The sequence below is a fragment of the Malania oleifera genome, chromosome 3 (genome assembly GCF_029873635.1).
Source record: "Malania oleifera isolate guangnan ecotype guangnan chromosome 3, ASM2987363v1, whole genome shotgun sequence".
Classification (NCBI taxonomy): Eukaryota; Viridiplantae; Streptophyta; class Magnoliopsida; order Santalales; family Ximeniaceae; genus Malania; species Malania oleifera.
The window spans coordinates 65464045-65481300 of NC_080419.1; the positions used below are offsets into that span (position 1 = coordinate 65464045).

Consider the following 17256-nt stretch of genomic DNA (forward strand, 5'->3'; position numbering starts at 1 on the left):
CAAGAATCTCGAATGGCCCAATGAACCTAGGGCTAAGTTTACCGTTCTTCCCAAATCTCATAATCCCTTTATCATGAGTTTACTATTATATCTACATCTACTATATTATATATACAATATATACAAATACAATATATACAAAAGGGTCTAGATATTGATACAAGTCATCTCATTGTTCTTTGTAGTACAATACTTCAGAAAATTTCACTTAATTTATCATTATCATTTAGTTTAGTTTTAATTTTAGGTTTATTATGTAAAGTAAAATGAAACTTCAATAAAAATAAATAAATTAAGGAGTCTTTATGTCACATTACTGAGGGACTCGTTTCAAAAAAATATGCCGCCTGGGGGCTTTACTGGGACTAACTAATAAAAGGCCTAGGGCTGGAAGTGATCTTAGAAACCAATCACATTCCAGGAAAAGATATTAATATCGTATTCATTTAGAAGAAATACAAAAATTGTGGTTTCATTATGGTCTTACAGAATGACAATTTCTTAAATACGAAGTATCATTGGAAAAGCCAAAGGGTCAATAGGTTAGGTTTTACTATAATTACTTGAAATGCATTTGGATAACATCCTTTTTTGATTGGGTATGGCTTCAACTAGTCCTGGAGCCCAACAATTAGTTAACCATAGACATATTTTAGTTAATGGTCATATAGTAGATATACCAAGTTATTGTTGCAAACCCCGAGATATTATTACGGCGAGGGATGAACAAAAATCCAAAGCTCTGATTCAAAATTATCTTAATTCATCTCCCCATAAGGAATTGCCAAAAAATTTGACTCTTCTCACATTCCAATATAAAGGATTCGTTAATCAAATAATAGATAGTAAATGGGTCGGTTTGAAAATAAATGAATTGCTAGTCATAGAATATTATTCTCGCCAAACTTAAATCTAACTAAAATAACAACGTTCAAACAATTCCCCCCCCCCCTAGAAATATAAGAGACTTGCCAAGGATTTTTTTCCCCTTCATGTATCATGAATCGGCAAGGATATTTTCGTTTCTTGTCCATCCTTTACCTGTATTTTATTTTCTGTACCACAACAATTAGGAATAGAAAATCGATATCAAAGAAAGGTCTAACCATTAAAATAATGGTATCCAGTGTCATTTGATTTGATACATTTTGGTCAGTAACATTGGTGAATTGGGTAAAGGTACAGAAAGAATGGGATTCGAACCCTCGGTCAACAAAAGTCTACATAGCAGTTGCAATGCTACGCCTTGAACCACTCGGACATCTCACCTTCATGATGATTGTGCCCAAGAAACTGAATGAATAGCAAGTCGTTTATAATAGGTTACTGGATAAGTACAACCAATCTATTCTAACTATCAAAATCTTTCAAAATAGAAAATTTTTCATCAAATCAAAAGAAGATCTTTCCTTTAAGGCTCAAGGATAAAGATAAATTTTTTTATTTATTGTGGAAAAAAATTATTTTAAATTAAAGTTAAATTAATAAATTAAATATATTATTAAATTTAATATATTTAATATTATAAAATGAATAAATGAAATAGAAATATTAAATAAGAAATAATTGAAATTTAAGTTTGCGAAGACGACGGCTCCTGTCTTTTTCGGATATTATACCGGATTAAATCAATGAATTGGAACGAATCAACGGATTGATGGGTCTATATTTTTTAGACTAAATACCTTATAGATCATGATTCTATTTAGTTTAGACTATGATTCCATAAGAATTATAAAATGTATTTCCAGTTTCAGAGTTCTCAACAACAAAAATTCTTAATATCTATTCCAAATTTATGAATTTTTATATTGTATTGTTTTTTATATTGGATTGTATAGTATATACCCATTATCCACACAACCCATTTGGATCATATTTCTCTATTTGGATCATACTTCAATCAAAACTTTTTGAGTTATCCTAATTTATAGGAAAAACTCCTTGATTTGTCAATTTCGATGAAATTGGAATATTTATTTTTATTGATATACTACTACATTTACATTTGGATGAAATCTAATTGGATGGATTCAAATATTTCTTATTGATTCCTATCAAAAAGGAATAAATGGAATAGAAGGTTCATATTTTTTTTATTTTATGTTATTTCGTGCTGTGTAGTTCCTTTGTTTGTGGGATCATTTTCCCACAAGAGGTAATGAGACGAATTTGAGAGTGGTATGCCTAGATCGCGGATAAATTAAAATTTTATTGATAAGACCTTTTCAATTGTAGCCAATATCTTATTACGAATAATTCTGACAACTTCAAGAGAGAAAAAGGCATTTACCTATTACAGAGATGGTGCAATTTGATTCTTTTCTTTTTCACCAATCTCAGTATTATGAGTACAAGAAAGGCACATGATTGGGGATAGAAAGAAAAAATATTATTGAAATAAATCAATCAAATCTACGTTTGTTAAAGGTGAAGTTTGGAAATCGAACAATTCCTTCTGTTGTGTATCCTCGATTAATGCAGCTTCAGATGCTTCAATTGATGAATATAGTATTGAGCAAAAGGTTACACCACCTATAGGTTCTATATTACAGGTCAATCCTACTCCACTAGTACAAATAGGCGGCATATGGAAAGAAGCACTACACGCAGGAATCAACAACACGAAAACTTTGTTATAAATTATCTCCGTTCCATATCAGGATCGAGACTAACAAAAATGGTTAGGACAACAAATATCAATCTCCTTTCTACTTGGGATACCCGTATAACCATCGAAGACTGCTGAAGTGACTAATTCCTGGAAATTCAATTAAGGGGCGTTGAGGACAAAGAAATTGTTGGAGTTACCATTTCATTTCTATCTAATATCAATACACTTGATATTAGGAAAAGATCTCTTGCAGGAAGGTTGGTTAGATATTTCTTGTAAAAACACTAGCCCTGCTCAATTCATAATGAGAATACTTCAATCTTTTTTGATTCCCTATATTGTTCCTCATTATGCACATAAGGGAGGAGTCGTATGAGATGAAAATCTCATGAACGGTTCTGGAACGGAGATATTTGGAATCGAATGACGGCCGTAACGGATGTCAGTGCAATCTGAAGGAAATTATGCGAAATCTTTACAAAATTATTATGAAGCTATGTGACTAGAAATTGATCCATGATCGAAGTTATATACTCTATAACATAGGCCTTATCCACACAAGTAACGGAAAACTTACAAAAGCTTTGGAATATTATTTTTGAGCACTAGAACGAAACCCATTTTTACCACAAGCTTTTAATAATATGGTCGTAATCTGTCATTACGTGTGACTATTTCCACTATAGAAAGAAAAAAGGAAAGAAAATTAAAATTTGATAGTAAATACGAGAAACAAAAGAGGCTTTCTACACAGGCATCGTCCAAAAAACGATTTTTATCAGTCCTAGCAAAAAAAGAAACTTCATATAAGTCGAAATATGAAGCAATAGATATGCCTAGATACTTTTTTTTTTATTCTATGGATAAAGGATCTAATTGATAGAGGAAGCACCATAAAGATCAATTAGTGGGGTTTTGGGGCAATACAATAAAAATTACTTACTTATGTCATGATATGAGATAAAAGTAAGGAATCAACTTATGCAATAGAATCAATCCACTAAAGGTATTGAGAAGTGGTGTAGGATCAAATCCCAAAGATAGTAAGTCTTTTCTTTCTTATCTTACGACAAAAAATCTTTTTCAAAGATTCTATATAAATTTCTATATGAAACCGAGATAGTAACCTTTCATAAAATTTTAAGAGGAACGCCTCTACTTTATTCGTTTGAAGGTGGGAGAAAAGATAAAACTAAAATTATTAATCAAAATTAACGTTTGAAACTCATGTAATTAATCTCTTTTGATTAACCCCAAAAAAATGGGATAGATCTATGAGAAAATTCACTCTTTTTATTTCTATCCATTCAAGGGATTGCTCTTATATCCCAGTACAATTTTTCTAGTAAATCGCGGAATCATAGATAGGGAGCTATACTAGTAACTTATCCAATTTATCGTAGAAATTTTCGGGATCAACAATTGAACCATGCAAACTAGAAATACCTTTTTGTGGATTTCTTGGATAAAGAAAGACATTACTTGATCCATTTCCGCATCGCTCATAATATATATAATAACTCGGGTATCCATTTCAAATGCATATCCCATTTTTGCATAGCAAGTTTATGAAAATCCGTGAGAAGTGACTGGTTGTATTGTATGTTCCAATTGCCATTTAGCGAATAAACCCGTTGATATTGAGGTACCACAAGCGATACTTCCTGATACTGTATTTGAAGCAATTGTTCGAATTCCTTACGATATGCAACTGAAACAAGTTCTTGCTAATGGTAAAAAGGGGGCTTTGAATGTAGGGGCTGCTCTTATTTTACCTGAAGGGTTTGAATTCGCCCCCCTGATCGTATTTCTCCTAAGCTGAAAGAAAAATAGGCAATTTGTATTTTCAAAGCCATCGACCCACTAAAAAAAATATATTCTTGTGATAGGTCCCATTCCCGATAGAAAATATAGTGAAATTGTCTTTCCTATTCTTTCTCCGAACCCTTCTACTAAGAAAGATGTTCACTTCTTAAAATATCCCATATATGTAGGCGGGAGAAGGGTATCCCAAGATTCTTGTAAAAGGTTTCATTAATCATGTCGAGTAGACCTTGTTGTTGTGAGAATTGTTAATTCATGAGTTAGGGAGGGACTTATGTCACCATAAACAGAGACTAAAGCAAGTGTTGGATTCAGAGCTGGTGTTAAAGATTACAAATTGACTTATTAAACTCCTGACTATGAAACCAAGGATACTGATATCTTGGCAGCATTCCAAGTAACTCCTCAACCAGGAGTTCCACCAGAGGAAACACAAGTCGCGGTAGCTGCTGAATCTTCTACTGGTACATGGACAACTGTGTGGACCGATGGACTTACTAGCCTTGATCGGTACAAAGTATGATGATACCACATCGATCCCGTTGCTGGAGAAGAAAATCAATATATTGCTTATATAGCTTACCCCTTAGACCTTTTTGAAGAGGGTTCCATTACTAACATGTTTACTTCCATTGGGGGTAATGTATTTGGGTTCAAAACCTTGTGCGCTTTACGTTTGGAGGATTTACGAATTCCTCCTTCTTATTCTAAAACTTTCCAAGGCCCACCTCATGGCATCCAAGTTAAGAGAGATAAATTGAACAAGTATGGCTGCCCCCTATTAGGACGTACTATTAAACCTAAATTGGGGTTATCCGCTAAGAACTACGGTAAAGCACTTTATGAATGTCTCCGTGGTGGACTTGATTTTACCAACGATGATGAGAATGTAAACTCCCAACCATTTATGCATTGGAGAGATCGTTTCTTATTTTGTTCCGAAGTAATTTTTAAAGCACAGGCCAAAACAGGTGAAATTAAAGGGCATTACTTGAATGCTATTGCAGGTACATGTGAAGAAATGATGAAAAGGGTTGTATTTGCCAAAAAATTGGGAGTTCCTATCGTAATGCATGAGTACATAATAGGGGGATTCACTGCAAATAATAGCTTGGTTCATTATTGCTGAGATAATGGCCTACTTCTTCACATCCATCGTGCAATGCATGCGGTTATTGATAGACAAAAGAATCATGGTATACACTTTCGTGTACTAGCTAAAGCCTTATGTATGTTTGGTGGAGATCATAGTCACACTAGTACTGTAGTAGGTAAACTTGAAGGGGAAAGAGATATCACTTTGGGCTTTGTTGATTTACTCTGTGATGATTTTATTGAAAAAATCGAAGTCGCGGAATTTATTTCACTCAAGATTGGGTCTTATTGCCGGGTGTTTTTCTCGTAACTTCCGGGGGGGGGGAATACGTTTGGCATATGCTTGCTTTGATTGAGATCTTTGGAGATGATTCTGCACTACAGTTCGGTGGAGGAACTAGGACACCCTTGGGGAAATGCACCGAGTGCCATAGCTAATCTAGTAGCTCTAGAAGCATGTGTATGAGCATGTAATGAGGGATTAGATCTTGCTTGTGAGGGTAATGAAATTATCCGTGATGCTAGCAAGTGGAGTCCTGAACTAGTTGCTGATTGTGAGGTATGGAAGGAGATCAAATTTGAATTCGAAGCAATGGATGCTTTGTAATGGAATCCAGTAATTACACTTCGTTCCCTTAATTGAATTGCAATTAAACTCGGCCCAATATTTAACTAAAATAGTATAAAGGATTGAGCAGAATACAATACAAATATTCTATTGTATCTATTTTAAATCTTGAATATATCAATATATATACAAGATTTAAAATACAAAATCGAAGACTAAACAACTCAAATGTTTCTGTTGTTGTGTTAGACCCACAATGAATCTTATGGATCCTTTAGGATTGGCATCTTTTTTATATCTTGTAGTTGCAGACTATGGATCGAGCCAAAGAACTCTTTCTACCTATCCTGTATATTGTCTTTTCGTTCCGTAGAAATATTAGATGAGATTTTATGGAAAAAAAAAATGAGGAGAGAACAATTTTTTGTTTTATACGAATTTGACACAACATAGGAAAAACCACTCTATTAAATTAATGTCTTAATAATTTTTAATTAATATTAATATTTAATTAATGTATATGTATATATCATTATTTAGTATTACTTAGTATTAGTTAGTATTAATAGGATTGGAATGGAAATGATTGAAAAAGAATATAATTGATATATAATTGAAAAAAAAGGTTTCACCATATCATATATAGTGAAGAGTGAGGTAATATTCTAAATTCCCACAAAACAAAGGATAATCATTTCTCTCAATACTTAGTCGTTACGTTATTAGTTAATAATCCTAGCGATTGGCTCTATATACTTATCTTATTATTCTGATTTTTTATCTATATGCTTTTTGGATAGGAAATGAAAACTATTCAAATGAAATATGATTTCGAATGACGATTCATCTATTGTATTTTCTTGCAAATAGGGGGCAAGAAAGTTGTATGGAAAAGTGGTAGTTCAATTCGATATTGTCTAACATGAAGTTTGACCATAGGTGTGGGCTAGGTAAATCAATGGAAAGTCTTGGTCCTATTGAAAATATCGGTGGAAGTGAAGATCGGGTTTTAAATGATACAGGGAAAAGCATTCATAGTTGGGGTGATAGTGATAGTTTTAGTCACAGTCATTTTTACCATTTATTCAGCGTCAGAGATAATCATATTTTCATCTCTGATGACACTTTTTTAGTTAGGTGTAGAAATGGAGGCGGTTATTACATATATTTTGATATTGAAAATCATATTTTTGAGATTGACAATGATCATTCTTTTCTTAATGAACTAGAAAGTTCTTTTTATAGTTATCAGAATTCTAGTTATCTGAATAATGGATCTAAGAGTGACGACCAATGCTATGATCGTTACATATATGATCGTAAATATAGTTGGAATAATCACATTAATAGTTGCATTGACAGTTATCTTCATTCTCGAATCCGTATTGATAGTTCCATTTTAAGCGGTAATGATAATTACAATGACAGTTATGTTTCGAGTTTCATTTGTGGTGAAAGTGGGAATAGTAGTGAAAACGAGATTTCTAGTATAAAAACTAGCACGAATGGTAGTGATTTAACTATAAGAGAAAACTCTAATGATCCTGATGCAACTAAAAAATAGAGGCATTTTTGGGTTCAATGCGAAAATTGTTAAGGATTAAATTATAATAAATTTTTTAAGTCAAAAATGAATATTTGTGAACAATGTGGATATCATTTGAAAATGAGTAGTTCAGATAGAATCAAACTTTCGATTGATCCAGGTACTTGGGATCCTATGAATGAAGACATGGAATGTAACGACATGCTTAATTTCCATTTTTTTTTATTTTTATACTATGACACTTAACATGTTCTGATACGATACTGGGGTAAACCCAACCATAAACCTAAGCAGCAAGAAGCAGAAATCAAGTGAACATAACCATATGTAAATATTTACAATACCATATAATACCAATACTAGAGTACTAACATGTTTCCCAAAATATACCCATATATCTATTTCACCAAAATACCCTCAACTATGCTGGGATATACAAAAACACTCCCAAAATATACTCACTCTCTACTGACAGGGCAGTACCGTGGCCCCTCTATTTGCGAGCCTGGTTTGCTCACCTACCTGGATCACTTGAAAAATGATTCAACACTGGGATGAGCCAACGCTCAGTAAGACAAAATATGCTATTTCTAGTGTGTGGCAAATGAGCTACAGTATTATAAAAATATATTTTCATATAATCATGCATAACTGAATATGTAAATATAGTACAAGTGATAAAATACACCACCTTTTTCATGTTGCTTAACATAACAGTATTGTTGGTTACTATTCAAAATACTTCTAGAGTACATAAGTATGTTCCCTGTTTCTGTAAATCTATATATACGTAATAGTAACTGAAAACTTTCCTTGTAGATAACTGTGTGTCGTGATTTAACCCCTCATGATAGGGTTGTGAGGCCCGTAGGCGGGATTTACCCTAGCTGGTCAACCAAGAATAAATCACTATACTCCATCGGTCTGATTTGCCCAGCTCAACCCATATCTGATAGGGAGCCTATCCACATCAAGGGCCTAGGTGATCGACCTACTACCACGTATTATCTAAATAGGTGGTTGCACTCATAACATAACATAATATCTGTAGCAACGGTACTGTGCTCTATAACTGCATAATACAACAGGGTCTGATATCATATAATATATTTCTATATATATCTATCTGATTTACCATGATTCTGAAATAACTGTAATAACCATGATACTGCATAAACTATAACTGTAATTCATACATCATAATACTGAGAACTGTATAATCATAATATTGAACTACATAATCATAGTCCTGAAATTCATATAGTCATGGTACTGAGATTCGTATAATCATGGTACTAGAATTCATAAAATCATGGTATTGAAATTCATAAAATCATGATACTAAAATTCATAAAACATTTACCTGTACTATATTCATATTCTCAAGCCACATCATACTTTAATACATAATTTTCATAATTTAATAAACTATATAATATTTTAAAATTACCTAGCATAACATATTTCCCTTACCTGACTACTGAAAAGCTCCTATGGTTTACTAGCCCAACACCCGCAGGGCCTTATGCATAACACCTTGAAAACAACATTTTTCAGAATAGAATATCAGTATTTATTTGCCTACATCATTTCCTATAACTGTCAGAAGGCCAAAAAATGGACTAAAAGGCCTTACCCTGAATTTGGGATGAAATCCAACTTTGTTTCCCCAACGATCCGCTTCGGTAGACTTGAAGAGAACTTCGCTGGGAGCGTTGTGGTAGCCTCAAATATTCGATTCGGCGACTGGCGGGGGTAAAATCGAAGAGAGAAGGGAGAGGATCCGTAGGAGAGAGAGAGAGAGAAGAAAAACAGCGCTGAAATTATGTGAAAAATGGGTTTTAGCACTATTTATACTGCAGGATTTGTTGATGAGCCATGTCACCTCGTCGATGAGTCCTTCAGTAAATTCATCGATGAACCTTACCCTTAGTTGATGAAATTCAGAGTAGCCCAAATCCTACGCTTGGTATTTTCTCGTCGATGAAATCTTGCCTTCGTCGACAAATTTCCTTATGAACTCGTCAACAAACCCCTGTATTCGTCAACGAGTCCTAGCAATTCCTTGAAATTATTATTACTATTTTCCCCAAAATGCAATGTCGTCGATGAAGTTTATGACCACCTTCTGTTTTTGTTTCCATTTTTCTCCCTCTTATTATTTAAATGCTATTCTTCTTTGGGTCACTACATTCTCCCCTCTTTATAACATTTCGTCCTCGAAATTTACTATCTACATCTCTATCTATACCCTCCATCATCCAGTAAAAGAAAAGGGTCTACTTATTTTATTACCTGCCCTCACTTATGGTGGAGGAATACCGTGGTTACATGGGTAGTTCTGGGAGATTACAACCATAAAAGAAAATTTCCCCCAAAACCAAAATACTACCTAACCTATACTCTACATTACAATTAAACTGGACTCAAAAAAATAAAATTACCATTTAAGCATATACATTAATACTATAATTCGTCAAATAAATGGGGATATTTCTGTCTAATTTCATCTTCAAGCTCCCATGAGGCTTCTTCAATAGCGTGATTCCTTCATAAAACTTTCACTAGTGGTATCCTTTTGCTGCGTAATTCTTGTTCTTTCCTATCTGATCTGTACTGGAGTTTCTTCATATGCTAAAGCCTCATTGACTTTCAATTCCGCGCGGCTGATGATATGGTAAGGATCTGGGACGTATTTCCTTAACATAGAAACATGAAATACGTCATGAACTCGAAATATAGATTGCGATAAAGCCAGCCGATAGGTTACTGTCCCAATCTTCTCAAGTATCTTAAATGGGCCAATAAACCTAGGGCTCAAATTACCTTTCTTCCCAAATCTCAAGATCCCATTCAGTGGAGTTATTCTCAGAAATACATGATCACCTACTCCAAATTCCAGTTCCCAGCGACGAGTATCTGCATAACTTTTTTGCCGACTCTATGCTGCACTGATCCTATCTCAAATAATTCAGACTTTATCACATGCTTGCTGAATTATCTATGGACCCAAAACCCGCCTTTCGCCTACTTCATCCTAGAAAAAAGGAGATCAACATCTCCTACCATACAATGCCTCGTAGGGTGCCATGCCGATGCTAGACTGATAACTATTATTATAAGCAAATTCAACTAGCGGCAAAAATTGAGTCCAGCTACCTCCAAAGTCTAGCACACAGGTACGAAGCATATCTTTATATACCTAGATGGTTCTCTCAGTCTGACCATTGATCTGAGGGTGAAAATTTGAGCTGAATGTTAGCTGAGTCCTTAGTGCCTCCTGCAAACTCCTCTAGAACCGTGATGTAAAACGTGGATCATGATCTGATACTATGGATACTGGTACTCCATGGGGTCGAACAATCTTCTATAAGTAAATCTCTGCTAACCTGTTCATAGGGTAGCTGACTTTAATAGGCAGAAAATGCGTTGTCTTTGTCAACCTATCTACTATTACCCAAATGACATTCTGACCATGCAACGCCGGCAGCAGCCCAGCAACAAAATCCATGGACACGTGGTCCCACTTCTGCTTAGGAATGAAAAGTGGCTGCAACTGACCAGCCAGCCTCTGGTGCTCAGCCTTAACCTGCTGGCACGTCAAACACTACCACACAAATTCTGCTATCTCTCTCTTCATGCCACTCCACCAGAAATAATCTCGTAGATCCTTATACATTTTCGTACTGCCAGGATGAATGGTGTATAGAGATCTATGTGCCTTCTCTAAAATCATCCTCCTGATGCTGTCATCTGCAAGCACACACAATCTGGTGTGAAATCTCAAAGCCTCATCATCAGAAATACTGAACTCCTCCCCCTGACCATCCCGTATTCTAGCTATCACCTCCATTAACTCTGGATCATCTCTCTAAGCAGCTTTAATCTTTAATCTTCTCATACAATGTGGGCTGTACAACCAAACTGGAAATAAGCACCTGTGGATTATCATCCACTATTTCCACACCGAGTCTTTTTAAGTCCATCTGAATCGGATGCTGAACTATCGCTGCTAACTGTGCTGTGTCTCTTGATTTACAGCTCAGTGCATCAGCTACCACATTTGCTTTACCTGGGTGGTAACTGATGGTGCAGTCGTAATCCTTAATGAGTTCCAACCACCTCCCCTACTGCATATTCAACTCTTTCTATGTAAAGAAATACTTGAGGCTCTTATGATCAGAAAATATCTCACACCTCTCACCATATAAATAATGTCTCCAAATTTTTAGTGCATGTACAACCGCAGCCAATTCAAGATCATGACTAGGGTAGTTCTTTTCATATTCTTTCAATTGCCTAGACGCATATGCTATCACCCTACCATGCTGCATCAGCACACAGCTAAGCCCTTTCAAAGACGCGTCACTGTAAATAACATAACCATCGCCTCCTGATGGAATCGTCAGAACTGGTGCAGTGACGAGCTGCTGCTTTAATTCCTAGAAGCTCTGCTCGCATTCTTCATCCCACACAAATCTGGAATTTTTCCTAGTTAATCGTGTGAGAGGACTTGATAAAGCTGAAAACCCCTCAACAAAACGATGGTAATAACCTGCCAGTCCTAAGAAACTCCTAACTTCTTGCACATTTCCCGGCCTAGACCAATTTACCACCGCGTTAATCTTGCTGAGACCCACTGAAATATCATCCCCTGAGATCACATAGCCTAAAAATGCCACCTTTTCAAGCCAGAACTCACACTTTCTAAACTTAGCATAAAGCTTCTCCTCTTTGAGTATCTACAATTCCTGCCTCAACTACACCTTATGCTCCTCAAAACTTCTCGAGTATACCAGTATATCATCAATGAAAACTACTACAAACTGATCTAGATACTGGTGGAAAACTTTGTTTATCAAGTCCATGAACACATCCAGGGCATTCATCAGACCAAACGGCATAACGAGAAATTCATAGTGCCCGTACCTGGTCCTGAAGGCTGTCTTCGCGACGTCCTCCGCTTTTACTCTCACTTGATGATACCCGGATCTGAGGTTGATCTTGGAATATACTTGTGTACCATGGAGCTGATAAAACAAATTGTCTATACAGGGTAGAGGATATTTGTTCTTAATAGTAACTTTTTTTATCTCCCTGTAATCAATACACATCCTTATGGACCCGTCTTTCTTCTTTACGAACAACACTAGAGCTCCCCATGGCGACACACTGGGTCGTATAAACCTCTTATTCAACAAATCCTGCAACTGCTCTTTTAATTCTCCCAATTTAGCTGGAGCCATACGATATGGGACTTTAGAGATCGGCGCAGTCCCTGGAGATAAATCTATAGGAAAATCTACCTCGTGCACAGGAGGCAACCCTTGTAGCTCCTCTGGAAAAACATTTATAAATTCTCGTACCACTGGAGTGCTATCAATCTTCAATTCATTTTCTGGTAATTCTTTCATAAATGCTATGAACCCCTAACCTCCATCCAGGAGTAATCTATTCGCTTGCACGGTGGACACCAGCTGTGTTGGAGCACGTACCCGTGAACCAACGAATCTGAATTCCTGCTCTCCAGGAGGTCTAAAAATTACTTCTTTCTAGAAACAATCGATGCTGGCATGATTGACAACCAGCCAGTCCATACCCAGTATTATATCGAACCCACACATATCAAACACAATAAGATCTTCTGGTAGTACATTTCCCTGAATTTTTATCGGATAGCCTCTAATTACCCTCTAACATGTGATCACTGATCCTGATGGTGTAGCTACTAGAAGTGCTATATCTAATGACTGGATCTCACTCTCAGATAATTTAACATAAGATGTAGAAATGAAAGAATGAGTAGCACCCGAGTCAAAAAGAATAATAACTAGATATGATGAAATAGTAAATGTACCTGTCACCACATTCGTAGCAGCCTCTGCATCTCCTAGCGTCAAAGCGTATACTCGCGCTAGGGCCACATTCCTCTGTTGGCCACCACAAGGCGCCTGGTATCCTCCTCGAGCTACCTGATGTCCTCCCTGATAGGGCCTGGGAGCTGGGACCTGGTTCTACTGACTTGGGCACTCATACATCACGTGACCGAGTCTCCCACAATGATAACACACACCCTTGCCTACCTGGCACTCCCCCAAATGATGTCTCCCATATGTCTGACACACCGGGTATGTTGGTACACCCTGGTTCCCATGAGGTCCTGCCATCTACCTATGGTCTCCTCTATTGCGACCTCCTCTCCATGGACCCCTACTGGAGCAAATCTGAAAACCTTGAGGCCCAGGCCTCTTCCTCTGACTCTGAGTTGTTACACCCCTCTGAATGCCACTCTCAATAATCGCATCTCTGTCTACAACCTCTGTGAATGTCTGAGCCCTGAAACCAATCACCTGCTCCAAAAAAATTTTGCCTTAGTCCCTCTTCAAACTTCCTTACCTTTTTCTCTTCATCAGGTGCTAAATGTGAAGCAAAACGCGACAATTTGACAAACCGAGCCGTGTACAGAGATGCAATCATCTTCCCCTGTACCAAATGCAGAAAATCTACTTCTTTCGCACTTGAATGATCATAAGGAAATATCGCTTGAAGAACAGCTCCTTGAATCAGTCCCATGTCACTGGAACTAGAACCGGCATTTGCTCTTCTATCAATCACACTGCTCTCCACCAGCGCTTCACTTCCCCTATCAACTTAAATATGGCAAATGCTACCTTTTGCTCATCCGTACATGGAAGCACTTCCAACGTCTCCTCAATATCCTGGACCCAATTCTCAGCTATAATCGGGTCATCACCTCCAGCAAAGGATGGGGGCTTCATACGCGTAAATTGCTCAATCGAACAGCCATGCTCCCTAGAGATTCTGGCCATCTCAGCCATCACCTGCTGAGTGACACTGCACAGTATAGCATCTGTATCTCCTCCACCTATGCTGGAAGGTCCTGGCCTGTCCTCCTTAGCATTCGTGCGGCTGCTTCCCGGGTCCATCCTAAAAACAAGAAACACACTTAAGTACTTTATCTCCTATACAGACCTATCATGTACCAACTCAAAATTAATTACCTTCTCTACCTTAACTTAATATCCAGTTCTGTCACCTAGACACACGACCCGAAAATAGTTTACTATGGTTTTCCTAAAATCATCACCCCAGGAAAAGCACAGAAACCACTATGAAAATCCTGTACCCAGACATAGAACAAACCCCAAATCCTTTTCCTATACTCTGGTATTGCTTCTACTACACTCTAAAGTCTACAAAACCTAGCAACCTAGGCTCTGATACCAAAATGTAACAACCTGCTTAATTTTCATTTTTTTTTATACTATGACATTTAACATGCTCTGATACCATACTAGGGTAAACCCAACCATAAACCTAAGCAGCAAGAAACAGAAATCAAGTGAACATAACCATATGTAAATATTTACAATACCATACAATACCAATACCAGAGTACTAACTTGTTTCCCAAAATATACACATATATCTATTTCCCAAAAATACCCTCAACTATGTTAGGATATATAAAAACACTCCCAAAATATACTCACTCTCTACTAATAGGGCAGTACCGTGGCCCCTCTATCTGCTCGCCTGGTCTGCTCGCCTACCTGGATCACTTGAAAAATGATTCAACACTGGGATGAGCCAACGCTCAGTAAGACGAAATATGCTATTACTAGTGTGTGGCAAATGAGCTACAGTATTATGAAAATCTATTTTCATATAATCATGTATAACTAAATATGTAAATATAGTACAAGTGATAAAATACACCACCCTTTCCATGTTGCTTAACATAATAGTATTATTGGTTACTATTCAAAATACTTCTATAGTACATAAGTATGTTCCATGTTTCTGTAAATCTGTAAATACGTAATAGTAACTGAAAACTTTCCCTGTGGATAACTGTGTGGCAGGCCAATCAGGAATAAATCACTATACTCCATCGGTCTAATCTACCCACCTTAACCCATATCTGATGGGGAGCCTGTCCACGTCAAGGGCCTAGGTGATCGACCTACTACCACGTATTATCTAAATAGATGGTTGCACTTATAACATAACATAATATTTGTAATAACCATGATTCTGAAATTATTGTAATAACCATGATACTGCATAAACTGTAACTGTAATTCATACATCATAATACTAAGAACTGTATAATCATAATATTGAATTGCATAATCATAGTACTGAAATTCATATAATCATGGTACTAGAATTCATAAAATCATGGTACTGAAATTCATAAAATCATGATACTGAAATTCATAAAACATTTACTCGTACTATATTTATATTCTCAAGCCACACCATACTTTAATACATACTTTTTATAATTTAATAAACTGTATACTATTTTAAAATTACCTAACATAGCATATTTCCCTTACTTGACTACTGAAAAGTCCCTATGGTTTACTAGCACAACACCCGCAGGGCCTCCTACATAACACCTTGAAAACAACATTTTCCAGAACAGAATATCAGTATTTCTTTGCCTACATCATTTCCTATAACTGTCAGAAGGCCAAAAAATGGACTAAAAGGCCTTATCCTGAATTTGGGATGAAATCCAACTTTATTTCCCCAACGATCCGCTCCGACAGACTTGAAGAGAACTTTTCCGAGAGCATCGTGGTAGCCTCAAATCTTCGATCCAGTGACTGGCAGGACCAAAATCAAAGAGAAAAGGGAGAGAATCCGTAGGAAAGAGAGAAAGAGAAGAAAAACGGCGCTGAAATTATGTGAAAAATGGGTTTTAGCACTATTTATGCTGCAAGATTCGTCAATGAGCCACGTCACCTCATCAATGAGTCCTTCACTAAATTCGTCGACGAACCTTACCCTTAGTCGATGAAATTCAGAGTAGCCCAAATCCTGTGCTCAGTATTTTCTCGTCGACGAAATCTTGCCTTCGTCGACGAATTTCCTTATGCACTCATCGACGAACCCCTATATTTGTCGACGAGTCCTGGCTATTCCTTGAAATTATTATTATTATTATCCCCAAAATGCAATGTCGTCGACGAAGTCTACAGCCTCCTTCTATTCATATTTCCAAATTTCTCCCTTTTATTATTTAAATGCTATTATTCTTCGGGTTACTACATCGTACCTATGGATCCCATTGAATTTCATTCAGAGGAGGAACTTTATAAAGATCTTATCGATTCTTATCAGAGAACGACATGATTAACGGAGGCTGTTCAAACAGGCATAGGTAAACTAAACGGTATTCCCGTAGCAATTGGAGTTATGGATTTTCAGTTTATGGGGGGTAGTATGGGATCCGTAGTAGGGGAGAAAATCACCCGTTTGATCGAATATGCTACCGATAAATTTTTACCCCTTATTATAGTGTGTGCTTCCGGGGGGGCACGTATGCAAGAAGGAAGTTTGAGCTTGATGCAAATGGCTAAAACCGCTTATGTTTGAGCATTTGCAGGTAAAAGAGTAATTGAATAAATATTGAATACAAAAGTACCCAAAGGTTCACAAGTGTCTGAATATTTATTCCATAAGGGCTTATTCGATCCAATCGTACCACGTAATCCTTTAAAAGGCGTTCTGAGTGAGTTATTTCAGTTCCACGCTTTCTTTCCTTTGAATCAAAATTCAATCAAGTAGAGTATT

General features: G+C 36.5%; 4 pseudogenes; all 4 read left to right on the plus strand.

Moving 5' to 3' along the window:
• The first annotated feature begins 305 nt into the window (after window positions 1–305).
• LOC131151785 (small ribosomal subunit protein uS4c-like) lies at window positions 306–910 on the plus strand (annotated as a pseudogene).
• Window positions 911–2862: 1952 nt separating this feature from the next.
• On the plus strand, window positions 2863–6140 carry LOC131152196 (ribulose bisphosphate carboxylase large chain-like; annotated as a pseudogene).
• On the plus strand, window positions 4044–4652 carry LOC131151339 (cytochrome f-like; annotated as a pseudogene).
• Window positions 6141–6936: 796 nt separating the features above from the next.
• LOC131151926 (acetyl-coenzyme A carboxylase carboxyl transferase subunit beta, chloroplastic-like) lies at window positions 6937–17250 on the plus strand (annotated as a pseudogene).
• The last annotated feature ends 6 nt before the right edge of the window (window positions 17251–17256 follow it).